This window comes from Erinaceus europaeus, chromosome 4 (assembly GCF_950295315.1).
Source record: "Erinaceus europaeus chromosome 4, mEriEur2.1, whole genome shotgun sequence".
Classification (NCBI taxonomy): domain Eukaryota; kingdom Metazoa; phylum Chordata; class Mammalia; order Eulipotyphla; family Erinaceidae; genus Erinaceus; species Erinaceus europaeus.
Window position 1 is genome coordinate 127,023,059 of NC_080165.1, and position 23,519 is coordinate 127,046,577.

At 38.2% G+C, this 23,519-nt stretch overlaps 1 protein-coding gene across 1 annotated transcript in view; it reads left to right on the forward strand.

Moving 5' to 3' along the window:
- The window catches only part of HDDC2 (HD domain containing 2), a 605,961-nt gene that overhangs the window by 391,779 nt on the left and 190,663 nt on the right, over positions 1-23,519 (forward strand). The window lies entirely within an intron of this gene.

The following is a 23,519-nucleotide window of genomic DNA, read 5'->3' on the forward strand; positions in this document are numbered from 1 at the left end:
ATAAAAAGACAACAAGGGCAACAACAGGGAAAATAAATAAATAAATAAATAAATAAATAAAATTTTAAAAGAAGTTAAAAAAAGTAGGGGAGGGGGAGTCGGGCGGTAGCGCAGCAGTTAAGAGCAGGTGGTGCAAAGCGCAAAGACATGCATAAGGATCCAGGGTTCGAGCCCCCAGCTCCCTACCTATAGGGGAATCACTTCACAAGTGGTGAAGCAACTCTGTTGGTGTCTGTGTCTATTTTTCTCTCCCCCTCTCTGTCTTCCCCTTCTCTCTCCATTTCTCTCTGTCCTATCCAACAACAACATCAATAACTACAACAATAAAACAACAAGGGCAACAAAAGGGAATAAATAAATAAATATTTTTTAAAAAGTAGTAGGGGAGGAGTGTGGGGGTAGATAGCATAATGGCTATACAAAGAGACTCTCATGCCTGAGGCTCCAAAGTCCCAGGTTCAATCTCCCTCACCACCATAAGCCAGAGGTGAGCAGTGCTCTGAAAAAAAAGGAAGAAGAAGACCACAAATAAATAGGCCAACTTCAAAAGTTAGAGATTTCCTACTTTGCCTGCCAGTAAATATTCTTTACAGAAATTTTGGATGCAGAAATTTTACAGAAATTTTGGATATTCTCACATTTATTCTCACATTAGTGATTTGCTTAAAAGGAAGCTGACTTCATAACTAAAATTTCCCACTTTTTTCATTTTTTTCAATAGCAAAGAATCTGCACACAAGATACGAGAAAAGAGATATTCTGTGGAAATACTAGCTTTTTTTTTTTCAATCTAGGACATTGATTCTTTTTTTTTACATGCCACATGTAAATTTCTCAAGAAAATGTCCATTTTCATGTAGACTCTGAGGTATTGCAAAAGATGCATGAATATAATTTAAAACTGAGGCCAGGAGATAGCTTACTTAGGAGAGCTTGGACTTTATCATTTATGAGAATCTGAGTTCCAGCCCCAAGAGTCACAAGGGGTACCATGCATGACACTGAGAGAAACTCCATGTACAGTGAAACAGGGCTGTAGTGTCTTTCCATCTCTCTAAAGTTCTCTTTCTCTTTGTCTGAATGAAACAGGAAACAAACCACCCAGAGCAGTGGAATTTTGCAGGTGTTAACTTTGATGGATGATTAAAATTAATAATGAATAAACAAGTAAAAGAGAACAAAAAAATAAAAAGAAACTGTGTTGCCTGGCTAGATACATGAAAAGTAATAGCATAATTTAATATCCTGCCATTTTTAAACTAGCCTAAGCTATATATTATGCATACACACTAATTATAATATCGGTTGCATAAAGCACACAGTTGAAAGCACATTTGTGTATTAAATTTTATAGAAAATAATTAAAGCAATATTTTAGGGTTTTTTTTAAAACAAAATGAAGAAACAAGTAATGTGGTATGGGAAAATAAAGATACGCAGATCTTCTTATAACTTTCTTGAGATTATTGAAAATGTAGTCTGTGATAAATCTCATTCTTGGAAGAAGCTGCCTTTGTGGTTCACTGGCCCTAGCTGACTATGGTGAAAAAAATATCACCCAAAGCTACTCTAATGTGCCATTTTCTATGTACATAGGTAGAGTGTGTGCATTTCAAATATCACTGCTTCAAAGTTATAATGATATATTGTAACACATAGAATAATTTAGAAGAAGATTTAGAACTAATCATCCTTTCTAAAATATTAACAAAACAACAAAAGCATCGAATCACTGGGCCACCAAAGAGATTGATAGATATAGGGAATAAACCCCATTTTATTTATTTATTTATTTATTTATTTATTTATTTATTTATTTTTCCCAGTGCATTGCTAAACTCTGGTTTATGGAGGTATGGGGCATTGAGCCTGGGACTTCAGAGCCTCAGGCATGAAGATCTTTTTTGCATAACTATTATACTGTCTCTTCTGCTCTTAATGTATGTGTGTGAGTTTTCTTGAGGGAGTGTCTAAATACATTAAAAAATGAAAGTTAAAACAATCCTTTTTTTGTTAATTTATATTTTTAGAATTTATATGACAAAATTCTGTAGGAATGAATCAAAGACTATGACTGATTATGATCGCTGAAGATCTTCATTTCCCACGGCAATTTTCACTAGGAAAACTATGTGTATAATTAAAGTCATTATGAAAGACAATTAGGCAAAGAAAACAATGTCTTTTGTTTGAATAGCTTTGTAACAAGTGACAATATCAACTTTTCAGTGTAAGAAAAATATAACCATGTTGGGATTTAGAAAAACTAAATTTTTATGATGCATCTGTTACCATGTAATTGTGAATTTTGGGGATTTTTTCTTTCTTTTTTAGGATTAATTTTCTTCACGTGAAAAGAGAAAATTAGATACTTGCCAGTAACCCATTAAGTTCTCAGTGCTTAAGATTTCTAAATTTATAGTTCAAATTATGACCTTCATGTACATAAATAGTCAGATATTTTTAATAGAATAATAAAATGGAATTGCTACTTCTCTATATTGAATAATAGTTGAACATTTTCCAGAGACTTCTAATATGGGGAGTTCTTAAATTAATCAGAACAATGTGGAACTATAATAGAGAAAAAAGCAGACACTTGCTTCAGTTCTCCCAGTTATTAGTTAGTTACTAGTTATTCATTCAATCCTGAACAAATGGAATAAATCATACTAGCTTCTGGTTTTTTTATTGATGAGTTGATAAGAATGCATATAACTCATCAGACCATTTTGAGATTAAAATTATGAAAATTGGTTGCTCAAAAGGATTGCTATTAAAGGAAGTTATCAAAAATTCATTTTTAATAGCAAAGTTTGTGCAGATTAGAAATAGAGATACTAATATTATAATTTGACTTAGCAGATATATTAAAAAATAGTAATTATAAATTCTCCTGAGAAAAGAGATGGAAAATTCTCAGAGGAAGAAGTTGATGTGTTCTAAATTCCCACGTGTTTTTTAAATCCATTTTTATGCTTCTGTGAGTTAGGATAAGAAACAGATGTCTTACACCCTTTGTTGAATGCCTGGTGTTAAAGGAGGATATAGCTACCTAGGTAAGTCTTTATGTGGAAGGTAGTGGAGGTCAAGATCATGATCCAATCTTGAGAACATATAGACATGAATTGTATTTTCAGGCATACTTTTTCCAAGAATAGGATCTAGTCTATAAGGTTTAACTTCTTCTATTTTAGTACCTGTGAAATAGAAGGAGGGGCTTCTTTTTCACATTTTTTTCCCCCCAACATTAGGAAAACAGAGAGACAGGCTGGGAGTATGGATTGACCTGTCAACACCCAGGTTCAGTGGGGGAAGCAACTATAGAAGCCAGACCTTTCACCTTCTGCACCCCATAATGACCCTAGGTCCATACTCCCAGAGGGATAAAGAATAGGAAAGCTATCAGGAGAGGGGATGGGATAAGGAGTTCTGGTGGTGGGAATTGTGTGAAATTGTACCCCTCTTATCCTATGGTTTTTGTCAGTGTTCCCTTTCTATAAATAAAAATTAAAAAAATAAAGATAATAAAAATTTTAAACAACAACAACAACAAAAAGCCCTATATTGGGTTGGGAAGACAGCATAATGGTTATGCAAAAGACCTTTATGCCTGAAGCTCTAAGGTCCAAGGTTCAGCTGCCACCACCACTAAGCTGAGCAGTGCTCTGGTCTCTCTCTCTCATTAAAAATAAAATAAATAAAATAGTTTAAACAAAGAAACCATACATCTTTAGTAGATAGAAACCATGGGATAAAGTAATTCTTGAAACAATCTTGTAATCATCACATTTGAGCATTATTTAAAGAACTTATACTATCTCCTAAAATGCTTACCCATTACTCATGATTTGGGGCTTCAGTTTCCTTATCTGGAGTATAGGGAGTTGCAATAAATGAGTGAAACACTAGGAAGGTAGTACTGAAGTGATTCTGCCTCTCCGAGACAGTGGGTTGATTCTAGTTTACATTAAATGTGTACACTTTCAATCTAGGATTTATTTTGCTTCATTTCATGCTTTGAAAATTTCTTATCTGTCTTAAAATCTTAATGACAAAAATGCAATGCTTTATATTATCCATAAAAAAAAGGGGGCTGGAGGCTGGGCTATAGTGCAGCGGGTTAAGCACACATGGTGCGAAGTTCAAGGACTGGCTTAACGATCCCAGTTCGAGCCCCCAGCTCGAACTGCAGGGGATGGGGTCACTTCACAAGCTGTGAAGCAGGTCTGCAGGTGTCTATCCTTCTCTTTCCCTCTCTGTCTTCCCCTCTTCTCTTGATTTCAATCTGTCCTATTCAACAACGACAGCAGTAACAACAGTAATAACAATGATAAACAACAAGGGCAACGATAATAACAATGATAAACAACAAGGGCAACAAAAATAACCTCCAGGAGCAGTGGATTCTTAGTGTTGACACTGAGCCTCAGCGATAACCCTGGAAGCAATAAATAAATAAATAAATAAATAAGCAAATACATAAAAAAAAAAGTCAGGGGAGTAGGGTGGCAGCGCAGAGGGTTAAGAGGGTTAAGCGCAGGTGGAGCAAAGCACAAGGACTGGCAGAAGCATCCTGGTTCAAGTCCCCCACTCCCCACCTGCAGGGGAGTTGCTTCAGAAGCAGTGAAGCAGGTCTGCAGGTGTCTTTCTCTCCCCCTCTCTATCTTCCCCTCCTCTCTCCATTTCTTTCCATCCTATCCAACAATGACGACATCAATAACAACAATAATAACTACAACAAAAATAAAAAAACAACAAGGGCAGCAAAAGGGAAAATAAATAAATAAATATTTTTTAAAATGTCAGGGCTAGACAGTGGTGCACCTGGTTAAGCGACACAGTATAGTGTGCAACTCCCAGGTTCAAGCCCCTGGTCCCTACCTGCAAGGGGAAAGTGTTACAAGTGGTAAAGCAGTGTTATAGGTGCCTCTCTGTCTCACTCCCTCTGTATAATCCCATTCTCAATTTTTCTCTGTCTCTATCCAATAATAAATAAATAAATACATAAAGGAAAAATGTCAGAGGGGCTGGATGGTGGCTTATCTGGTTGAGTGTACATGTTACCATTTATAGTATAAAGATCCAGATTCAAGCTGTTGGTCCCCATCTTCAGGGGGGAAGCTTCACAAGTGGTATTTTACTTTCTCCCTTGCTAACTTCCCTCTCCCTCTCAATTTCTCAGTCTCTATATAAAAAAAAATGAAATACTTTTTAAAAAGTCAGAAAGAGCACTCTTGAAATAATGCACTCCTTAAGAATGAATAATCTTTTGACTACTGGTATTCAACTCCACACTTCAACTTCTCATTCTGACACTCAGTCCATTTCCTATAGTAACTGACCTAATCTTTCAGTCAACTACTTCCCACCTCAGTCATGTCAATCACTGACTGCCAGTACACACAGTTCCGTCTTGTTTGTATAGTGGGAAAGTCAGAGAGTTCATGAGTTTTCAGAAGTGAGCAAACTTAAATCTTCACCCCAGTCAAGACACTTACTGACAATTAAATTTTCAAACAATGCAAAAAAAATCAATATAAAATACAGTGACTATGTGCCAAATCATTATTTCATGTCTCTGTGTTAAAAGTGTTGTGATTTTCTTTTTAACAAAAACATCACAATTAGATAGTAGTTGTATTATCTTGATGTTCTGATGTATGAATAAGCCTTAAAAACTAGTGAAATTTGTTTAAAAAAATTTTCTTTTTAACATTTGTGTGATCGACTTGATATAATATAGGTTACTGACACCCAGGTTTTAAAATCATTCCACACATTTCTGTATTTTAACTTATAGCGTTGTGTGAGGAGAAAGAAAAAAAACAACAACAGGCATTGGAATTTCTGGAAGACACTATCAAAATAGTCATGAAAAATAATTTTTTGGGGGCCAAGTAGTGGCACACATAGTCAAGTACATATATGACTATGCACAAGGATCTGGGTTCGAGCCCCTTCTCCCCATTTGTAGTGGGGGACACTTCACAAGAGGTGAAACAGGTCTGCAAGTGTCTAGCTTTCTATATCTCCCCATCTCCCCTCAATTTCTCTCCTGTCAAATTAAAAATAAAATAGAAAGAAAAAAATAGAGGAAAAAAAAAGGCCACCAGGATTGGTGAACTCATAGTGCTGGAACAGAAACCCAGTAATAACCCTGGTGGCAAATATATATTCCTTCTTGTAATATTTTCACACCTTGCTGCTTCTGTTTAAACCTTCCATTATTGATAAATTCATTATCATGCTCTGTACACATTCATGGCTTCCAAGATCCCCATTACTAAAATTATCCTGTACACCAGTATGAATGGCAAAATTGCTATAGCATTCTTAGCAATTGTGTTTTTAATTTCATATCAATTTCATCTACTTATGCAAATACTTAAGGATACCAGATTTATTCTTTCTCTACTAAATTTCGTTCTTTCTTCCTTTCTTTCTTCCTTTTTTTCTCTCTTTCCCTTACATGCACTGCCATTTTCCCTGTTTCTATTAATTTTTCCCTCTTTTATCTCTTCTGAATATCAAAAGTATGTTGGAAAATCATTCTGTAATGCAGCATCATTTTTTAAAATAAAATGGGAAATGAAAAATGCCTATTTATATGAAAAATTGCAGCAATTCCAGGTCCATATTTGCTTTCTCAGGATAAAAAAAAAATGACAGTGGTCACTCACTAACTGTAGTGAATCTCTTTATTCCTGGCCTTTTAATTTTCAGCAAATCTGTGTTTGAATATGCTGTATTCAGTGCTCTATCAACTAGCAGGAAGACCAATACTGAGTAAGACCTAAGTCTTTTATCTGATAGAAAGTTTTCTTTTTAGTATGTTTGTTTAATTTTTGTTTGGCTTTTTTAAATATTTTATTTATTTTCCCTTTTGTTGCCCTTGTTTTTGATTGTTGTTGTAGTTATCATTGTTGCTGTCATTAATATCACTATTAGGACAGAGAGAAATGGAGAAAGGAGGAGAAGACAGAGAGGAGGAGAGAAAGATAGACACCTGCAGACCTGCTTCACCACCTATGAAGTAACCCTCCTGCAGGTGGGGAGCTGGGGGCTTGAACTGTGATCCTTTACACGGGTCCCTGCGCTTCAGTCCACCTGTGCTTAACCCACTGTGCTACCACCCAACTCCCCTTTTTAAAAATTTTATTTTTTGTTTTGATTTTTAAAAAAGGTTTTTTTAAATTTGTTTGTTAATGAAAAAAATAGGAGGAGAGAAATAGCCAGGCATTATGCTGGTACATGTGATGCTGGGGGTTGAACTCTGGACCTCATGGTTGAACGTCCAGTGTTTGATCCACTGTACCACCTTATTTTATTTTAATGAGAAAGAAAGATACAGAGAGTGGAGAATGGAGGAGAGGGAAAGGAAAAGAGGGGGAGGAAGAGAGAGAACACTGCTCACTTCTGGTTTATCTTGGTGCTGGGGACTGACCTAACAGAAGCACAGGTATGGAAGTCTTTTGCATAATGATTATACTATCTCTTCCTCCCATTTAAACAGTTTTCCAGAATTATTTTCTGAAGCAGTCTACAGTCCTAGTCCAAAGTAAAATAACTAAAATCAGAATGATTTATTTTTATATATTAAAAAAGGAGAGCATGATCCTTGAAAAAAATTATAGATAGAAAATATCGGGGGTTGGGTGGTAGTGCAGCAGGTTAAGTGCATGTGGCATGAAGCACAAGGACCAGAGTAAGGATTTCGGTTTGAGCTCCTGGCTCCCCACATGCAGGGGGGCCTCTTCAGGCGGTGAAGCAGGTCTGCAGGTGTTTATCTTTCTCTCCCCCTCTCTGTCTTCCCCTTCTTTGTCCATTTCTCTCTGTCCTATCCAACAACAATGACATTAACAACAACAAAGCAACAGGGGCAACAAGAGGGGGAAAAATAGTAGTTTTTTTTTAATCATATAAATCACTATTTAATTAATATGAGAGGGGAACATTGATTGAATGTCTCAAACTTTTTTTAAAAATTTTTTTTTTCCTCCAGGGTTATTGCTGGGCTTGGTGCCTGCACCATGAATCCACCACTCCTGGAGGCCATTTTTCCCCCTTTTGTTGCCCTTGTTGTTGTAGATTCATTGTGGTTATTATTATTACCATTGTTGATGTTGTTCTTTGTTGGATAGGACAGAGAGAAATGGAGAGAGGAGGGGAAGACAGAGAGGGGGAGAGAAAGACAGACACCTGCAGACCTGCTTCACCGCCTGTGAAGAGACTCCCCTGCAGGTGGGGAGCCAGGGGCTCGAACTGGGATCCTTATGTATACCGGTCCTTGTGCTTTGCGCCATGTGTGCTTAACCCATGCGCCACCACTCGACCCCCGTATGTCTCAAACTTTTAAAATCACAGACTGAGTCACTTTAATACATAGAATGAGTCTTTGATATGTTGACTCTACTAAAAGCTTAGACCAGGGAGAACAGGAGCATCCAGTGGCACAGCTACATACAAATAATCTCAAAGGACATAAATTATGGTGATGTTATGTATAATACAGCAAATCCTAACAAAGGGATATTTCAAAGTTAACCCAATTGCCAAATAATGTGATTATAGCAATGGCTATCTATTGTCTTCTTAACCCTAAGACGGCAGAAACCTCCCGCTTCCTAGAGCTTATATTTCCACCAGTCCTGGAACCTTTAGGGTGGGGCTCACTTTCCTGCATGCTTCTCTCAATTCATTACCAAATGATATTGCATCTGCTAATCCCAACCTAATCAACGCAACAAATACCACCTTAGCATGCTTCACTTCAGACTGTGTCCAGAGACTTTAGACATGGAATGTTAACCCTTCACCCTCATTACTCGGGTGAGACCTTTCCTTTCTTAGTATTCTCTAATTCCATTCCAGGAGGTTCACTTCCTATCAAGGTCCCAAAACCTAGTTATAGACCAGGTCCCATGAGATAGAGCATATGTTCATATCTATTCATAAATCAGGGCAAAATATGTACCTGAAAGCAAAAGTACACAATAGTCTGCAGTGAGTCATTATAAAGTTCATAATGAAATAGTGTCTACTTAGACTTAGATAAACTCCTCACCTACTTCCTATTACACTTGCCTCACTCACTCCAAAGCTAACCTTATCAAAGCAAGGACTGCAAAAGCTGAATAAGGGCAAAGCAAGGACTGCAAAAGCTGAATAAGGGCAAGAGACTGGTATACTTTAACGATGAATCTTTAGTCACTGTCAGGCCACCCCATCAGCTGGGGCTCTAATTGGAGTCCAGAGGTTCTCAAGCAGATATGATGGGCCTAGACCTTGAATAAATCTCTCTCTCCATTGTTACTGGTCATTACTATCAGGAACAACACAATAGACCCCTTTGTGGGCCCCCATAGGACCTTGTCCTCAACTTGGATCAACAACGGTAGAGAGTGTTCTATCCTGGAAGGGAGAATAGACAACATACTCTATACTACAGCTGAGGAAGATGGGTCGATATTGGGGTAGCTTGGAATGTTCCTACTCATGACCACAGAATGTGAGCTCAGGTATAGAGGGATGCAGAGGTCACATAGGCTCCTAAGCTGAATATGGGCCCCAGATCACATCAAATCGATGATGTTTACAGTCAACAATATTTATACACCTTTCCCATATTAGGGAGCTACTCTCTTCCTTGATCCAGCTTTCTGGTCCTTTTTCCATCCATGACATCATCTTCCCAGACAATAATTAGGATCCATCTGCACATCAGATTTTAGGCTCAGGGGGAAAAAATAAAAGAAAAAAACAAAAAACTAGTATAGCCACAGGCCCTTTGGAATATAACTAAAATATTACTATATATAACTAAAATATAACTAAAAAACTATCTACAAAATAGAGGACCCCCCAACTCTTCATCTGCACTATTCCAGCCTTTAGGTCCATGATTGGTCAACAATTTATTTGGCTTTGTATGTTAACTCTTTTCAACCACCAGGTTCCAGATGCTAGTATGATGACTTACCTGGACAGACAACCCCACCCAGTGTGTCTTGGAGCTCTGCTTCTCCAGAGCCCTTCCCCATTATGGAAAGAGAGAGACAGGCTGGGAGTATGGATCAAACTGTCAACGCCCATGTTCATCGGGGAAGCAACTACAGAAGCCAGACCTTCCACCTTCTGCATCCCACAAAGACCTTGGGTCCATACTCCTAGAGGGCTAAAGAATAGGAAAGCTATCAGGCAATGGGAAGGGATACAGATTTCTGGTGATGGGAATTTTGTGTAGTTGTACCTCTCTTATCCTATGGTTTAGTCAATGTTTCCTTTTTATAAATAAAAAAATTTTAAAAAAAGAAAATATCAAGTCAAAGGACCACTACCAACCTCCTGTGCTCATTCAAACACCCATTAATAGTTTAGCTGTCACACCAAATGTGCATCTGTACGTGGCACAATGTGAATATGTAGTTTTGTGTGCATACAGGACACTATATAGAATATGATATGCATACTTGAAATATTAATTTAATAGTTGACTATGTTTATTTGGTACATTGACACTATTTCTGAAATTTCTTTTATTTTATTTATTTTGATTACATTTTATCACTTATTGGATAAAGAAATTGAGAATAAAAAGGAAGCTATATAGAGAGAAGAGAGTGACACCTGTAAGACTGCTTCAATGCTTGTGAAGCTTCCCCCCCCCCATGTAGTTGGGACTAGGGGCTTAACCCTGAGTTCTTGTGCATTAGAACATGTGTGTTCAACCTGGTGTGCCATCCCTCACCACCCAATTTCCTTCATTTTAATGACTACATATTACTTAATTATGCATGGTTACATAATTCCTGTAACAACTCTATTTTTGTTTGGCACCGATATGATTTCTAATATTGTCTTTTTAAATATTTTTATTTATGTATTATTGGATAGAGACCAAGAAAAATTGAAAGGGGTGGGGAGATACAGAGGGAGAGAGACAGAGAGAGAGAGATCTGCAGCCCTGCGTCACCATTTTTGAAGCTTTCCCCCTGCAGGTAGGCCAAGAACCTTGTGCACTCTAATGTGCACACTTAATTTGGTGTGCCCCAACAGGCCCTGATATTGTCTTATATACAATGTTGCAGTTAACTTCAGTTTATAAACCTCTTTATTTCTTTGTTTGAATAGTTTTATTAAATATATACTTAGAAATGTCACCACCAAGCCAAAATGTGTATATGCTTAGTTTGATAAATTCTATAACAGTGCTCTTTTGAAATTATAAATCACATTGCATTGTTGTATAAGTACCACACGTTAACGGATTGCACCACTGGAGCTCCATCACATTTCATTGTTGTCAAATATGATTTCAAGTAGCCCAGTAGGTGACTCACCAAACGATCACAGAATGTGCTCGCATATGTGAGGCCCCAAGTTGGATCGCTGGCATCACCCCCTGCTACAGTAGTTTCTCTCAAGATAAATAAATAGATATCGAATAGTATTGAAATAGCATTGAAATAGTATTGAAGTCCGATCTTCCCCATGGTCTTCTTAATGTTTACTTACTTATTTATTTTTGAAAGAGAATGAAAGAGGAGGGTGATAAGGAAAGAAAAAAAAGCACTATGTAGTTTTCGCATAAGGTGGGAATAGGGACTGAAATCATGACCTCTGGAGCCTCTTAAACCTTGGTAGTCTAACAGGTTGAGCTATCTCCATCACCCCCAAATTCTCTAACTTCTATTTTAAGGTCAATCATTAATCCATAGAAATTCATTGATAGTATAACCAACAAAGATATTACTGAGCAGGTAGGTCTAGGCAGTGGTGCACCTGGTTAAGTGAACATGTTACTGTGTGCAACAATACAGTTTCAAGCCCCCAGTCTGCCTGCAAGGGGGAAGCTTCACAAGAGATGAAATAGTGTTAAAGATGTCCATCTCTCTCTCTCCCTAACTCTTTTCTCTCTCAACTTCTTCCTGTACTATCAAATTAAGCTTAAAAAAATCTCTTAAAAAATGAAAGAAAATGAGCTTTGTTTTTCTTAAAAATAGAGTGTTTCTGAGGTTTCAATCAAGATAAAATAAATGCAATGTAATAACTGCATAGAGCTATAAGATTAACACACACACACACACACACACACACACACACACACACGAGAAACTGTGGCATGAAAACATAGTTCCGGGGGCCAAGTGGTGGTAGACTTGGTTGAATGCACAAGCTACCATGCACAAGGACTCAGGTTGCACCTGCAAGGAAGGCATCTTCATGAATTGTAAAGCAGTGCTACATGTGTCTCTTCTTTCTTTTTCTCCATCTCTATTTGCCCCTTCTCAGTTTCCATCTGTCTCTCTCCAAAAAAATGAATGAATAAAAATAATTTTGAAAAACATGGTCCTTTTTTTTCCCCCTCCACAGTGATAACTGGGGCTCAGTGCCTGCATTATGAATCCACTGATCCTGTGGCCATTTTTGTTTGTTTGTTTTTTTTTGTTTTGGATAGGACAGAGAGAAATTGAGAGGGGAGAGGAAGATAGAGAAGGAGCTAGAAAGAGAGACACCTGCAGACTTGCTTCACTGATTGTGAAGGGGCATCTCCCCCCCCACTCCCGCCCCACCCCACCACACCCCACCCCACCCCACCCCTCACAGATGGGGGAACCCGAGGCTCAAACTTGGATCTTTGCATGGGTCCTTGCTCTTTCTGCTTCTTGCACCACCTCTGGCCCCCCAAAGCATAGTCCTTCTAAAGCCTTTCTAGATATAGCACCAACTATTCTAACTCCTATTCTAAGTGGCTTATATCTGACATATAAGCATACTCTTTCCTTCACTAAAATTAATTAATTGTTCTTTGGCATAGAAGTCAAAAGACATACACTTAAATTCTAATAATTTATCTAAAAGTTATAGTGAATCAAACTAAAAATTGCCACTAACTTGCATTGCCCTTCTGAAGTTACAATTTGGATGTAAAGACAAAACCAATGAGCTACTGACACATTTTAAATAAAACATAGTGTTCATACGTATAAGTAATATTTCAATAATTTCAAAACAAAGTTCAAATTTTAAGGCCTTAATTTATTCTCATTTTTTTTCATAGCAATTTCTAAATTCAGTCTGAAATCATATAATATCTACCATGTCCAAAGTCAGTGTTTTATTTACCTGAAAGTCCCAGCCAGTAGAAGAGATTGTCCAAGTAAAAGTCCTAGGATTGTCAGGAAAACTAAAGGTTCAGTTTCATCCAGTACATACCACAGAAATTTATATCGACAGAAGAGTTAGGAATCATGTCGTATTTGAGTTTTAACTTACTGCATTCAAATGTGGAGGCCTACAAGGGAATAAGACTGCCACTCACCTCCTGGAGAGGTATTTTGTAGAGACCACAGCTTCTAATAATTCAAACGAAATATTTGAAACATCCTTTGTGTGTCCAGACCTAAATAGGAAACAGCCCTTGAAGTCAGGGGAGGAATTCAAACTTGGTTTAAATAGGAAACAATGTTACAAAAGGCAGCCAACTAAGCTATTTACAAAGCCTTTCATGGAGCAGTCCCAGCCATTTGACTGTATTTGGAGCTTAATTTGTAAAGACTTTTCCATTTGCCTGTAGAGGAAACATCATTAACAAAGACACTGTCCTTTGGGTCATAGACCTGGGCTACAAGAGGGCAGAGTGTCATTTTCAGTGACACAGAATTTCAAAGTGTTCACATTTGCATTGTCCCAATTGCAGTCCTTTGAAAGTGTGTCTGTGCTGGTTGAGAATTTAATCATCAGACTTGGAAATCAGCAGACTCACTCTTTCTTTCTTTTTTTTTTTTTTAATTTTTTTTTTTTTTATTTAAGAAAGGATAAATTAACAAAACCATAGGGTAGGAGGGGTACAACTCCACACAATTCCCACCACCCAATCTCCATATCCCATCCCCTCCCCTGATAGCTTTCCCATTCTCTATCCCTCTGGGAGCATGGACCCAGGGTCTTTGTGGGTTGCAGAAGGTGGAAGGTCTGGCTTTTGTAATTGCTTCCCCGCTGAACATGGGCGTTGACTGGTCGGTCCATACTCCCAGTCTACCTCTCTCTTTCCCTAGTAGGGTGGGTCTCTGGAGAAGCAGAGCTCCAGGACACATTGGTGGGGTCTTCAGTCCAGGGAAGCCTGGCCGGCATCCTGATGACATCTGGAACCTGGTGACTGAAAAGAAAGACTCACTCTTTCAATGACTGATTTTCTTTCAGGGTCAGAGTTTTACTGGAGCTAGACCAACACATTAATCCATGATAACAGTAATTTATTTTTTATTAGTGATTAATAATGATCAATAAGATTGTGGTATAAGAAGGGACAATTCCCATCAACAGAGTTTCATATCCTATCCTTTCCATTGGAAAGTTCCTTATTCTTTATCCCTCTATGAACCCAGGATCATTATGATGTGCAGAAGGTAGGAGGTCCACAATCTCTATTTGGTTTTCTGTTGGGCATGGGTATTGGTAGGTCAATCCATACCCCCACCCTTAACACTTTATTATTGCTGTTAATTTTCAAGATAATCCCTTTATTTTAGAGTTTTTGTCAAAGTTTTTTTTTTTTCTCTCCTGTGAATACCTTTGAACATCAAGTACCAGAACAAGCAATAGGTTCTGTAAATGAGAAAAGTCTCTAAAATGGTCATAGTTAGTCACCAAGTAGATGGCTCAGCAAGTAAAGCATGGAATTGACATTAAGTGAGATGACACTCAGTTCCATCTACAGCAGTGTGTGCTGGAATTTTTCTATGGTCTGTCTCTCTCTCTCCCTCATTCCCTCTCTCACTCTTTTGATAAAATAACTAGAATATGCTGAAGTGAGCTTCTGGTTTATTTCAATAAATAAATAAATATTCTTTAAAATTAATAAAAATGACATAGTTAAATAATCTCCTGATCACATATTTAAAGAAGGAGAACTTCTTAGTTTTTTGTGGCATGTATTGCTACAAAAAGAGAATTGACCCGAAATATCTGACTTTACAAAATTTCACATTAGGCTGGCAAAACAGTTCATCTGTATAGTGTAAACCTGCTGTTTGCCATGTTTAAGATATAGGTTTGAGCCCAGCCCCTATACTTTAGAGAAAGATTTCATGCCTGCCCCAGCCCCCCCCCCCCACTTCTATGTCTTTTCTGAGACAAATGAAGCATGGAATGAAAAAAAGATCAGGAATCTAAATCATTGCATTTGCATAAAGATGGGAGTCAGGCAGTAGCCCAGCGGGTTAAGCGCACTGTGGCGCTAAGCTCAAGGACCGGCCTAAGGGTCCTGGCTCAAGCCCCCCGGCTCCCCACCTGCAGAGGAGTCACTTCACAGGTGGTGAAGCAGGTCTGCAGGTATCTGTCTTTCTCTCCCCCTTTCTGTCTTCCTCTCCTCTCTCCATTTCTCTCTGTCCTATCCAACAATGACAGCAATGAAATTAATAATAGTAACTACTACAACAATAAAACAACCAGGGTAACAAAAGGGAAAAAAAATAGCCTCCAGGAGCAGTGGATTCATGGTGCAGGCATGAGCCCCAACAATAACCCTGGAGGCAAAAAAAAAAAAACCACATAATTTCTCAAAAAGACGCTCTAGAGCTACAGGAGTAAAGGTTGTTTCTAGAATACAAATCCAAGAACAGAGTCATGTAGTACACTGGAGAAATGGTAATGAAGATCTTAAAACTATAAGGTTAATCCAGAATGAAGACAGAAGAAAGTATATGTAAACTACTCTGTGCAAAATTAATTAAAATGATCTTTTAAAAATCATTTACAAAAAAAATACCTAGAATCAACTCTAACTGACATGGTCTGTGGTCTAGCCATTTTATCATTCTTACTATATCTTATCAAGTACCATTTATTTTGATTAAAAATAAATGTTGAGGTCCTTGTGTATAATGGCATTATACCCATGTATAAACAACTGTACTGTAGACCACTGACTGCCAAAAAATAACTAGCTATATGGAACATTTCGTGTCAGCATTCCTTCACCATCAGTTTATTCTCTGACAGTTAGGTCACAATTGCATCTGTCCTATAGGAATGAAGCTGAGTTTAAAATTTATTTGCAGGGGCCAGGTGGTGGCACACCTGGTTGAGCACACGTATTACAGTACTCAAGGACCCAGGTTCAAGCCCCCGGTCCCCACCTGCAGGAAGAAAGCTTTACAAGTGGTGAAGTAGTGCTGCAGGTGTCTCTCTATCTCTCTCCCTCTCTATCATCCTCTTGATTTCTAGCTGTCTCTATACAATAAAGATAATAAAAATATTTTTAAAAGAATTTAATTGCAGTAATATCTAGAAATTTGTATATTTTTATTTCCCAGACTATGTCAGATTCCACAGAGAAAAGTTATAGTGAAGATTTAAGTCACCTCTTTGTGGGGATACTGAAAAATTCTTAATTCAGTTATTCCATTAAATTAAATTATAGTGTCTCAACTCACTATAATCTAGGTTTGGTGCTCTATTCAGAAAATTTAGATATTTCCCCTACTCCTCTTCTTTTACTTTTCTCCCCTTCCTCCCCTACTTCTGTTTTTTCTTCTTCTTTCTCTTTATCTAATTTTTCTTCTTCCTCTCCTTCTTTTTCCTCTTTTTTAATATATATGTTGTTCATTTATTTATTATTGTCCATATTCACTTAAGTGCCTTTTTATAACTCAAAATCTCATTTTTGCTTTTTCTTCTTGCCGTTAAGGGTTTCCAGGGGTTTCCTCCTAGATAGACCAACTATTTCTTCTTTTATTAGCTAGGACAGAGAGAAACTGAGAGGAGGGGGAGATAATGAAGGAGAGAGAAAGACAGACACCTGTAGACCTGCTTCACTGCTTGTGAAGCATCCCTTCTGCAGGTGGGGAGTGAGGGCTTGTGTTGGGCATTATGCCAGCTCCCCCCTGCTCCATGCTGCATTGCTAGATGCTGTGGTCTATTTACATAATCATTGTTTTGCCTGAGACCCGCCCTGCCTGCAGGGCATTGATTTAATCCCCACTGGTTAGATGGAAGCTTGCTACCTTCTTGCCCTTCCTTTCTCTCCACCCCCCTCCTAGCCACTTCCTTTTCCGACCTGCCACTTCTGTTTCAGAAGATATAAAGGAATTTTCTCTGATCAATAAAACGCAATTGCACTGTGTTCCTGCTCAGCCGCTTAGTTCCTGGTTCCTCTCCCGCTTCGCTGAGTAAGCAGCAGCCCAGGTTGGCTCTGGTTGAGTTCTCTCCCCTGCTACGCAACCCAACAGGTTTGCACCTGGTTCTCTGTATTTGATAATATGTGTGGTTAACAGGGTGCACTACTGCCTGACCCCCTTCCTTTTCTTCACATTAGTTGTCTTGGATTAACTTAAACAGACATCTGTTCCCTCACATCCTAAAGAGTGGACATCCAAGGTCAAGGCAGTAAAGGGGTTGGTTTCTGCCAAAATCTACTCCTGGATTGTCAAAAAGCATTATTTTATTCTGTTTTCACATAAGCTTTCTTCTATGCACATGTAGAAAGATTTCTAATGTCTCTTATTAGTAGAAGAGCATGTCTGAACCCACTTATATAAGTCTTTATTAGTAGAAGAACACAACTTTTATCAGATTAACTACCTAGCCCTTCATCCCAAGTATCCCAGTCCGGTCTGTTCATGTCTTTCAGATATAAACAGTAGATGCATGAGTGAAGAAACATATTAGATTATATGAGTCTCAGTCAATTCAAACTGTGACTTTTCATGTTTTCCTGAATTAAAAATATCCACATGGCCAGTTCCCAAATTTCTGACCTCAGTAAAGGGATATGAAACAGTGTGATCATTAGAGATTTGAGTCAATGAAACATGTCATGATTTCATATTACAATAGTATTTGAGACACGGAGGAATTTAGATAAACTGTACCATTGTCCCATAAAGAGACAGATTATTTGATTTAAATAGAAAGATAATAAATGGAAAAAATATTATATAGAAAATTTAATACAAATGGCATTGCAACATATCATAAAATAAAATGATTACTCTTTAATTGTGCTAGAATTTTTTGGTAGTGTGTGTAGCAAAATAAAGAATATTTCTGTGTAAAATAATACTTAAAAACATTATTATATGATTTAAAGAGGTAAATGCAAAAATAAAAACTATAAAAGGAAATTAAGAATTTGAGTGAAAGGATTTTGATATTTTTCCCAGTTCATCTTCCTTATATCTATACCATAGAATAGGTACTTTCATTCCAACTCTGTTCAATCAGGTACCCAAAATCCAGCACCATTAATTTTGAAATATGGAATTCACTATGTTTTATGTCTGTCTTTAAATATAGATGCACTTTTATTTTATTCAATAAAGAAAAGCTATTGACTAGCATTTATTCATATATATTAAATAAATAGAGACATAAATATTGCTAAGTGTAGTAAGTTAGTACAATTTTACATTGGGTAAAAACTGAAGGAAAAATATCACTTATTAGCATGTTTTGTCACAGTGCTTAAAGGATCTTTACAACAACCTCTTTCCAAAATGACTAGGGGAGAATGGATTGTTTCTGCTGAGAGAAGTTCTCTTGGTTGGGGTGTAGGCTTTGTCAATTCTTCCCTAAGTAGTTCCAAAGTTCAGGGACTCCAACATGACCTCCGGCCACTTATTGACGACCCGCAAGGGGTAGCTGAACAAGTAGATCAATTTTCAGTACCTCAGATTTATACTTAGTCAGAATTGATGTCCATACTCTCTATTCTTTTTATGGGAGAAGAAAGGCAGATGATCAGGAGAGCAGCCATGGCAGCATGGGAGAAGGAACACCCTTCAAGGGCAGGAGTTCCATCTGCTGACCCAAGATTCCCAAACCAAGACCCCCATTGGGATCACAATAATGAGAAAGGTTGTTGCTGCCACAGCCATTCCTGTAGAAGAAGCCAGGAAACTAAGTTTGGGGGGGGGGGTGAGAAGGGAGAGCATTAAATGTATACAACCCCCACCAAGTAAAAACCATTCTCCAACAGAAAGCTGGGTAGTGGTCAACAGACTCCCGAATCCTAAAGTATGAAGCCATCCCGTTAGAGTCAGACAACTTAACTTTAGTTTCAGATGATGTTATTAATACAGCCAGCTTCCTAAAAGGCACTCAGAACCTCTTGGCTGATGACAGCACAGCCCATTTGTATGTAGATTCAATTAATTTCCAGACAAAGTTTCTACCAGACCTAGCTGACTCTCTCTTCGAGACTGGAGAACATATTTATTTTCATTGATGCATCCTCTCGGTTTAAAGAAGGAAAGAAACACACTGGTTATACTATGATTGATGGAAAAAGTTTAAAGACTTTGGCACTGGGTCGCCTTCTACATTTCTGGTCTGCTCAGACTTGTGAATTGTAGGCTCTCAACCAGCCCCCAAAGTACTTAACAAACGAGATTGGAACTGTCTATACTGACTTAAAATGTGCCTTTGCAGTGGCACAGACATTTGGAAAAGTTTGGTCTGAACGGGGACTGATCAGCAGCAGGGGGAAGCATTTGGCTCATAAGAAATTAATTTCTGAAATATTAAACAATCTTTTGCTTCCAGAAGAAATCTCTCTAGTGCAGGTTCCAGGACATCAAGCAGAAGAGTCATTTGAGGCATGGGGGAATACCCGCACAGACGAAGAGGCTTAAACAATTGCCCTTCTCCCCATGTTTCCTCTCCTACAAGAGATCCAAAAGCCATTAGCAATCCCAATTTTTACTAAAGAAGGGGAAATGATTAGAGAAAGAATTAGAGGCTGTACAAAACTCAGATGGAACGTGGGGCACTCCCAGATAAAAGACAGGTTTTGTTCAAACCTCTGACTAGAGAAATTCTGCATATTCTCTATCAGTCCGGTCTCTGGGGAATGCATAGCATGTATGATGCAGTCCTCCAAGACTATGAGTGCTCAGGGATATATACCCTGGCCAAACAAGTTATTGAAAGCTGCCCCACATGCAGCAGAATAAATAGGAAGGTAAGGGGGCCGTCCACCAGCCCTTCATCCCTCCCAGGATATTCAGGTTGGCTTTACTGAATTACCTCCAGTCGGGAATCTTAGATACCTCCTGGTTATGATTCATCATCTCACTCACTGGGTTGAGTGTTACCTAGTAAAAAGGACGACAGCACAGATAGTGATTGAGATACAACTGGAACAAGTAGTTCCTAGGTTTGGACTCATTGAAATTATAGATTCAGATAATGGAACTCACTTTGTGACTAACACAGTCTGACAGCCCAAGTACTGAATAACATTTGGGATTTCCATACCGCCCTGCCATCCCTCTTCTTCTTGGAGAGTGGAAAGAATGAACCAGACTTTGAGAAGTCACTTAAAGGGTGGGGGTAGATGTCTTTATGGTTATGCAAAGAAAATCTGCCTGAGGTTCTAAAGTGCCAGGTTCAATCCCCTGCACCACCAAAAAGCCAGAGCTGATCAGTGCTCTGGTTAAAAATAAAATAAAATAAAATAAAATAAAATAAAATAAAATAAAATAAAATAAAGTCACTTAAAAAATTAGTTCTGGGGACTAAGCTTCTCTGGACTTAAGTGTTCGCCACTTAGCCCTGCTCTGGACTAGAACTGCCCCTAGAAAAGATTTAGGAATCTCCCCATTTGAGATGCTTTATGAAATGCCATATCCAACTTGAACCTCAGGGGTGCCTCAATTTGAGATCAAAGTTTTTTTATTTATAAAAATAAATAAATAAATAAGTAAAATCTTATTTTATCCTCTAGACTTAACCCAGATCAGGCTAGACACCATATAACTGTCCTGCATCCCTGTTTCTCCACTAGTGAAGCTTTCTCCCTGAAGGTGAGAACTGGGGGCTGGAATCCAAGGAGATTAATAACTGATATGAAAACTAATTCCTCTTTACAACAAGTGAGTTTCCCAGAAAGGCTGTTAAATTGATTACTTTTCTACAATTCTCAAAAATTTTTATAACTCCAGTTTGCCACTCAATTATATTTCTGACCTTAGTTATTCTAAATTTTCTGAATGGTTTTCAAATTGTTTCTTGCAATTTAGTTTTTATAACCCTAGAGCCTAGAGCCAGTGTACTTCTGGAAGACAGGAAGTTTTACTCACTCCCCCCAAATAATTTCTATTTCTCTGGGATCTTCTATATAAGCCTGAGGAAGAATAGGGCACAAGAAATATGGTAGTATCTGGTGATATCAAGTTTATGACTCCCTGATTTCTACACATAGAGTTTTTGTAATTGTTGCAATGTATTTTAGCTTCTGGGGTACTATTGGAACAGTTGGATTTTCTGGGTAAGATTTGTTTTGTCATAAGGCTCAAGGAAGTAAGTGAGACCTTTGCTCTCACTGAGCCTTTCTCTATTCATGGACAGTATTTTTTTTAGCTTTTCCTTCTACTTGAAGGTATAACTGATGACATTCATCTAATGCTGATTGTCCCTTTCCCTTGACTGGGCAAACTCTTCATATGAGGATGACACCTTTTATTTTGTAGATACAAATACATTTTTAAAAAAAAATTGTTTTCTTTTTTGGATTATAGATAGTAGAGAGATTCGTTTCTCTTAAGTGCTGATATCAGTAGTGAATACTTTATGTTGGAATTTGGATTGACACAAACAATAATTCAATATTCCTTATTTTATAGACAGGGAAATAGACACAAAGAATAGCTAAATGCTTAAAAAGCTTGCCTACATTCATGCAGCTTGTTAGTGTGCAATCTCATTTGCATAGTATTTATTTTGTTGTCTTCCCATAGTGATTCTGTACCCTAATTTTTAAAAAAATATTTATTTTACTTATTTCTTCCCTTTTGTTGCACTTGTTGTTTTATTGTTGTAGTTATCATTGTCATTGTTGTTGGATAGGACAGAGAGAAATGGAGAGAGGAGGGGTAAGACAGAGAGGGGGAGAGAAAGATAGACACCTGCAGACCTGCTTCACCGCTTGTGAAGAGACGCCCCTGAAGGTGGGGAGCCAGGGCTCGAACCGGGATGCTTGAGCTTTGCACCACCTGCGCTTCACCCGCTGCGCTACAGCCCGACTCCCCTAAATCTTATCAAAGACAGCCCTTAACAATGGCTGAACTGAAGGCTTTCACATATAATGAATGCAGCAAGTTGCTGTATAGAAGCAAGAGGAAGAGGAGTTTAGAGAAAGATCAATTGCAGTGCAGTAGACCAAGCTTTGCAGATTGAGAGCTATTATAAGCAGGAGAATGGCATAATCAGCACATTAGCAGGTTGGACATAGATGGTACATGTGCTGCTGGGGATTGAATTCAGGACCTCATGCTTCAGAGTCCAGTGCCTTAGCCCACTGCGCCACCTCCCGGACCACAGAGGTATTGAATTCTATGGCAGTTACTGGAAGTACAACTTTGATAGTATATAGCAGAGAGACCAATGATGAAGGAAGCAACCAGAATGATGGGTGAATTATCTGCACGTCATTTGAAGTCTTTAAGAATCAAGGTGGAGGTGGACTGGAGAGAGCTTCTAAGGGAACATTAATAAAAGAGAAACTAAGAGATACCAAATAGTAACAAAAGCTAGTGTATGGTAATATCTAATTCACGCGCACTTAAGGTTATCCGGAGTTTTTGAAATATGAGTTATGAAGGAAGGAATGGAAGTGATGTCGCTGAGAAAAGATACCTATCCAGCATGACCTAGAAGAAGGGAGAGAATGAAATTTAACATGTAAAAGAAAAGTAAATGCTCGGAAATTTCTGTAGTGAAATAATTTAAAAAATATTTTGGCTAGGTGTTGGCACACTCCTTTCAGTGCACATGCTACTATGTGCAAAGACTTGGGTTCAGGTTCCTGACTCTGAGATACAGGGGGGGAATCTTCATGAGTGTTGATAAAGTGCTACAAGTTTCTTTTCTCTCTTTTCCATTTCAGTTTTTGTCTCTATCAATAAATAAATAGATGGCAAACGCTAGAAGAAGAAGAAATAGATAAAATAAACATGTAGCACTTGCATTTATTGCATTGGAAGCTTGTGAGAAAATTCATGGGTGGGGGTGGAGTGGGAGTGGGTTGGGGGGCATGGTGGTGGGTGGTGGCAACACCCAATGAAGTACTCAGAGTACTAAGCACAAGGGCCCAGGCAAGGATCTGGATTTGAGCCCCTGGCTCTCCACCTGCAGAGGGGATGCTTCAAAAGTGGTGAAGCAGGTCTGTACGTATCTCTCTCTGTCTCTATTTCACCCTCCCCTCTCAATTTCTCTCTGTCCTAGCCAATAAAACAGAAAAAAGGCCTCTAGGAGCAGTGGATTTGTAATGCTGGCACTTCGCTCCAGTGATAACCCTGGTGGGAGAAAAAGAAATATATATGTATTCCTTCTGGTGCTGTGGAGGCAGCTCGCATTTTCCCCCTTATACCTTGACCTGCCCACCTATGTAGCTCAGGCATCCCTTTGATTGCCTTCATATTTCTTTCCCTTAGTGTATTCTCCACTTCCAATACTTATCTTCCACCAGCATAAGAAATACAGAGATTCTAGTATCTTGATAGGCTGTCTAACTC